A 6,000-nucleotide genomic window follows, 5' to 3' on the forward strand; every position below is an offset into this window, starting at 1 on the left:
TGTGGCAGATGACTGCCCCTGGGGCCCTGCCCTGTCGCCTGCCGGTGCATCCCTGCACTCTGCACCCTCCGAGGGTCCAAAGCACTGGAGTCCCCCCAAGCAGTCGCCACCCCAGGAACCAGAAGGAAGCACCCAGTGGTCGGGCAGACGTGGTGGGCCGCCTTCTCCCTCAGCCTCCTGTTCCTCAGCCCAGGCACTCACACATGGGCATCGTGGGCACAGGGCAGAGAGGTGTCGTTTGGGCTGAGGTATGATGTCATGGCATTAGCCACCTGCCCGCAGCAACGAGGGGAAAGAGCCGGAACTCAGGAAAGAGGTCTGACATGCACTTGGCTCAGATTGACCGAGCACCTTCACAGGTCAGGGTCCACGCCCGGCGTGACTGAGCACCTTCCACGGGTCAGGGTCACTCCTGGGCTTGTGGCCCCATCCCTCCCACCCCCATCTCAGTCTTCATGGGGCTTCTCTGTGTCTGTGTGTCTCCTCCTCAGCCCCTTGGAAGGACACCTGCCATCAGATTTAGGGCCTGGACCATCTCATCTGAAGATCCTTAACATCAATCACATCTGCAAAGACACTTTTCCAAACAAGGTCACATTCAAGGTTCCTGGGATTAGGCCGTGGACATAGCTCTCGGGGGCCAGCATTCAGCACACTGTGCTGGGTTCATAACAGAAGCAAAGAAAGAGGGACAGAGGGACCCTGAGAGGGCAGCCCCTTACTGCCGGGAGGGCCCGTGAAGGCAACATCCCTGGCAGTGTCCACCCCGCTGCCTGCTCTCAGGCTGTGGTCCCCGTGTGCCAGGCCTCTGCTGGCCCTCCTGACCGGTGACCGGCACACCGGCCTTCCAGGCTTGGAGGAGATGCATTCTGCCATGTGCAACGGCATCTGGCTCTGGGGGCCGGTGTGAGTCGAGCCCTTGTTGTCCTCGTGCTGTTGTCCATGGGGCAGGTCTCCTGATCTGGGGCACCAGTCAGAGAAGGAAGACACTCAGCTCTGTCCTTGGGGGACCCCCAGTCCAGGAGATGGGGGGAGGAACCCAGGCCTTGGCCCCCCAGAAACTTGTAAGTGGGGGTGGGTCTTGTCAGCTCAAAATGAACAAAACTCTCTTAAAATTTTATTCTATCTATCCATCCATCTACGTATCTCTCTCTCTCTATTATCTATCTATTATCTATCTATCTATCTATCTATCTATCTATCTATCTATCTATCTATCTATCTATCATCTATCACCTATCCATCCATATCTGTCTATCAATCCATCCATCCATCCATGTAACTATCTATCCATTTATCCATCTATCTATCCAACATCTCTCTCTCTCTCTCCCTATCTATAATTTTGGGTGATATCCAGGTTTCAGGGCCGTAGTACTTTCCTCCCCCCCTCTAGCCATGCCTCTACCAGGCCCTGGACCACGTGGGGAGAACACAGGGCACGTTTCAGCCTATACCCCCTCTTATTTTTTTATTTTTAATTAAAATCACCTAGTTACCACATTCCCCCACCCACCTCCCCTCTGTAAACCTCAGTTTGTTTCCTAGAGTTCAGTGTCTCTCATGGTTTGTCTCCCTGTCTGATGACATCCCATTCAGATTTCCTTCCCTTCCTGTTTGGTCCTCTGTACTATTCCTCATGTTCCACATATGAGTGAAACCATATAATTAACTTTCTCTGCTTGACTTATTTCACTTAGCATAATCTCCTCCAGTCCCATCCATGTGGATGTAAAAGTTGGGTATTCATCCTTTCTGATGGCTGAGTAATATTCCATTGTATATATGGACCACATCTTCTTTATCCATTCATCTGTTGAAGGGCATCTCGGCTCTTTCCACAGTTTGGCTATTGCGGACATTGCTGCTATGAACATTGGGGTGCATATGGCCCTTCTTTTCACTACATCTGTGTCTTTGGGGTAAAAACCCAGTAGTGCAATTGCTGGGTCATAGGGTAGCTCTATTTTTAATTTTCTGAGGCACCTCCACACTGTTTTCCAAAGTGGCTGTACCAACTTGTATTCCCACCAACAGTGTAGGAGGGTTCCCCTTTCTCCACAACCTCTCCAACATTTGTTGTTTCTTGTCTTGTCAATTTTTGCCATTCTAACTGGTGTAAGGTGGTATCTCAGTGTGGTTTTGATTTGGATTTCCCTGATGGCTAATGATGATGAACATTTTTTCATGTGTCTGTTAGCCATTTGTATGTCTTCTTCAGAGAAGTGTCTTTTCATATCTTCTGCCCACTTTTGACTTGATTATTTGTTTTTTGGGTGTTGAGTTTGAGAAGTTCTTTATAGATCTTGGATACCAGCCCTTTATCTGTAGTGTCATTTACAAGTATCTTCTCCCATTCTGTGGGTTGCCTCTTTGTTTTGTTGACTGTTTCCTTTGCTGTGCAGAAGCTTTTATCTTGATGAAGTCCCAAAAGTTTGTTTTCTCTTTTGTTCCCTTGCTTTTGGAGACGTGTCTTGAAAGAAGCTGCTGTGGGCAATGTCAAAGAGGTTACTGCCTATGTTCTCCTCTAGGATTTTGATGGATTCCTGTCTCACATTGAGGTCTTTCATCCATTTTGAGTTTATCTTTGTGTAGGGTGTTAGAGAATGGTCGAGTTTCATTCTTTTGCATGTGGCTGTCCAATTTTCCCAGCATCATTTATTGAAGAGACTGTTTTTTTCCATTGCATGTTTTTTCCTGCTTTGTCGAAGATTAGTTGACCATAGAGTTGAGGGTCCATATCTGGGCTCTCTATTCTGTTCCATTGGTCTATGTGTCTGTTTTTGTGCCAGTACCATACTGTCTTGATGATGACAGCTTTGTAATAGAGCTTGAAGTCAGGCAAAGAACGTGATCCCCCCAGCTTTGTTTTTCATTTTTACCAATCCCCTGTGATTTGGGGCCCTTTCTGGTTCCACACAAATTTTAGGACTGTTTGTTCCAGCTCTGTGAAAATTGGTATTTTGATCGGGATGACATTGAAGGTATAGATTGCTCTGGGTAGCATAGACATTTTAACAATGTTTATTCTTCCCATCCATGAGCATGGAATGTTTTTCCATCTTTTTGTGTCTTCCTCAATTTCTTTCATAAGAATTCTGTAGTTTCTAGAGTATAGATCCTTTACCTCTTTGGTTAGGTTTATTCCGAGGTATCTAATGGCTTTTGGTGCTATCGTAAATGGAACCAATTCTCTAATTTCTCTTTCAACAGTTGCATTGTTAGTGTATAGAAAAGCAACTGATTTCTGTGCATTGATTTTGTATCCTGCCACATTACTGAATTGCTGGATGAGTTCTAGTAATTTGGGGGTGGAGTCTCTTGGGTTTTCCGCATAAAGTATCATGTCATCCACGAAGAGTGAGAGTTTGAATACCAATTAGAATACCTTTTATTTCTTTTTGCTGTCTGATTGCTGATGCTAGGACTTCTTTTTTTAATTTTTTTATTGTTATGTTAATCCCCATACATTACATCATTAGTTTTAGATGTAGTGTTCCATGATTCATTGTTTGTGCATAACACCCAGTGCTCCATGCAGAACGTGCCCTCCTCAATACCCATCACCAGGCTAACCCATCCTCCCACCCCCCTCCCCTCTAGAACCCTCAGTTTGTTTTTCAGAGTCCATCTTCTCTCATGGTTCGTCTACCCCTCCGATTTCCCACCCCTTCATTCTTCCCCTCCTGCTATCTTCTTCTTTTTTTTTCTTAACATATATTGCATTATTTGTTTCAGAGGTACAGATCTGAGATTCAACAGTCTTGCACAATTCACAGCGCTCACCAGAGCACATACCCTCCCCAGTGTCCATCACCCATTCACCCCATCCCTCCCACCCCCCCCACTCCAGCACCCCTCAGTTTGTTTCCTGAGATTAAGAATTCCTCATATCAGTGAGGTCATATGATACATGTCTTTCTCTGTTTGACTTATTTCCTGATGCTAGGACTTCTAACACTACGTTGAACAATATTGCCTGCACCCTCTTTAAAATTATTTTATTTTATTTACATTTTATTCTGTTCACAGTGAGTGCAATATTGGTTTCTGGAGTAGCATTCAGTGACTTGTCACATGCATACAACACCCAGTGCTCCTCACAAAGAGCCTGCACCCCTCAGAGGGAGAGACAAACCATAAGAAACTTTGGACTCCAGGAAACAAACTGAGGGTTGCAGAAGGGAGGGGGTGGGGGGAGGGGATGACAGGGTGACGGGCATGAAGGAGGGCACGTGCTGTGATGAGCACTGGGTGTTATACGCAAATAGTGAATCACTGAAGACTATGTCAAAAACTAATGATGTACGTGTGGTGGCTGACTGAACATAAAAAAAAAAATAAAAAAAATAAAAATTTTAAGGGAAAAAGGGAAGCGTCTTCTTGGAGGCCCAGTGAGCACAGCTGCTGGGACCCACGCTGGCCCTGGAAGCAGCATTTAGGGCAGGGCTTCTCCCGTCAAGAGGGAAAGATCGTCCTGACCAAGGACATTCCGGAAAGCTCCAGATCATGTCCTGGGTTTAGTCCGAGCGAGGCTGCATGGCTCCAACATTATGGGGACTTGTCTGGATGTCTGCCAAGCTTCCTGCAGGTTGTCTACGGCTGAAAGACTGCAGGCTGTGTGGGCGTGGAGATGGAGTCCCTGCTCCGAGGTCTGGTCGTGTCCCTGTGACCTTGGTAGCAGTTAGAGGAGAGCCTGGCTGGGTGCTCAGGAATGACCTCATAGCCGAAAATCCCCTTTGATTGATAAGTGTGGGGGTAGGGGTCCTGAGACCGTGTGTGTCCATGTGTGCCAGGCGGGGCTGTGACGTGGTCTCCTCCTGTCTTCGGCCTCCACCTCCCCTTCCCTGATGTTCTATTTCTCCGGGTCTGGGAATGAGGATCACAGTGGCTGGGTCCTGGGACTTGTGTCCCGGGCAGGAGGCCAGCGGCCAAGGTCCGACCCTCCTCAGGCTGCATGCCTGCCTCACTCATTTCCCTCCCTGGTCTGAGTCCCAGTCCATGTCTGAGTCCGTGTGACATGTGCCAGGGATGGTGGCTGTCCCTGGAGGGCCGTCTCCACATGTGGAATCTCCCGTCCAGAGGACTCTGGGTATCTGTGTGCTGAGCATGAGGCCACGGGCCCTGAGTGATGGTACCAACAGTCCACATGCCCTCAGACAGGCCCAGAGGGCGGCCCCTCCCTGGCTTCCTCCTTAGTGGAACTTCCGTAGCTCCTGGAATCTCTTCTTCCTATTATTAGCCGCTTGGATTTTCCTGTCTGTGACGGACTGCCCACGTCTTTGCTTGTCTTTGTTCCTGAGCACTCTTCATAGACGAGGGAACCTGCCTTTCATCAGGTGTGTTTACATAGCTTCCCCGTTTCCAGTGGACTTCGCAGAGACCCTAGTGGGAAGGTGTCTCCGTGCAGGGAGACCAGCTCTTTATTGTGAGAGGGGCACAGCCTCAGGCCCAACACTATGCTCGGCCAGCTGGCCATCTCTCCAGCATCTTGGCTCCTGAGTTCCAGGCTCATCAGATTTCTTCTGGAGGATGGCGGCGGCCAGCCCCAGGCGGCTCGTGCTTGCTTGCATGTCTCACTCAGCTCATGGGCACCTCCGTGCTGGCCCACCCAGTGGGTGGGCAGATGTGGGGGCTGACCGGTGGTCCCTGGAGGCTGATGGTGGCCCTGAGCTTGGTGGTTGTGCAGCTGGGTTCCTATTGCCTCCTGCATTGACCACAGAAGTAGCTACTTTGGGTTTGCCCAGAGGAGACCGTGGCTTTTATGTGAGCATGGGAAGGGGCAGTGAGTCTTGGCTGGAGATCAGCAGAGCAGGCGTGAAGGGACTGAGCTGGGTGTCTCTGGGGGTGTCAGAGGGACTCTTGCAGGGAGCAGCTAGCTGGCCACCTGGGCCTTCTGGCCCAGAACTAGCCCCTGCTCCCTTCCCTCTCGTCCCTTGACCACAACCCTAGGGGTCCTGCCTCCCACTCCCACAGGTAGACAGCTGTTCCAAAGTGTGC

Source organism: Halichoerus grypus, chromosome 8, assembly GCF_964656455.1.
Source record: "Halichoerus grypus chromosome 8, mHalGry1.hap1.1, whole genome shotgun sequence".
In the NCBI taxonomy this organism is placed as follows: Eukaryota; Metazoa; Chordata; class Mammalia; order Carnivora; family Phocidae; genus Halichoerus; species Halichoerus grypus.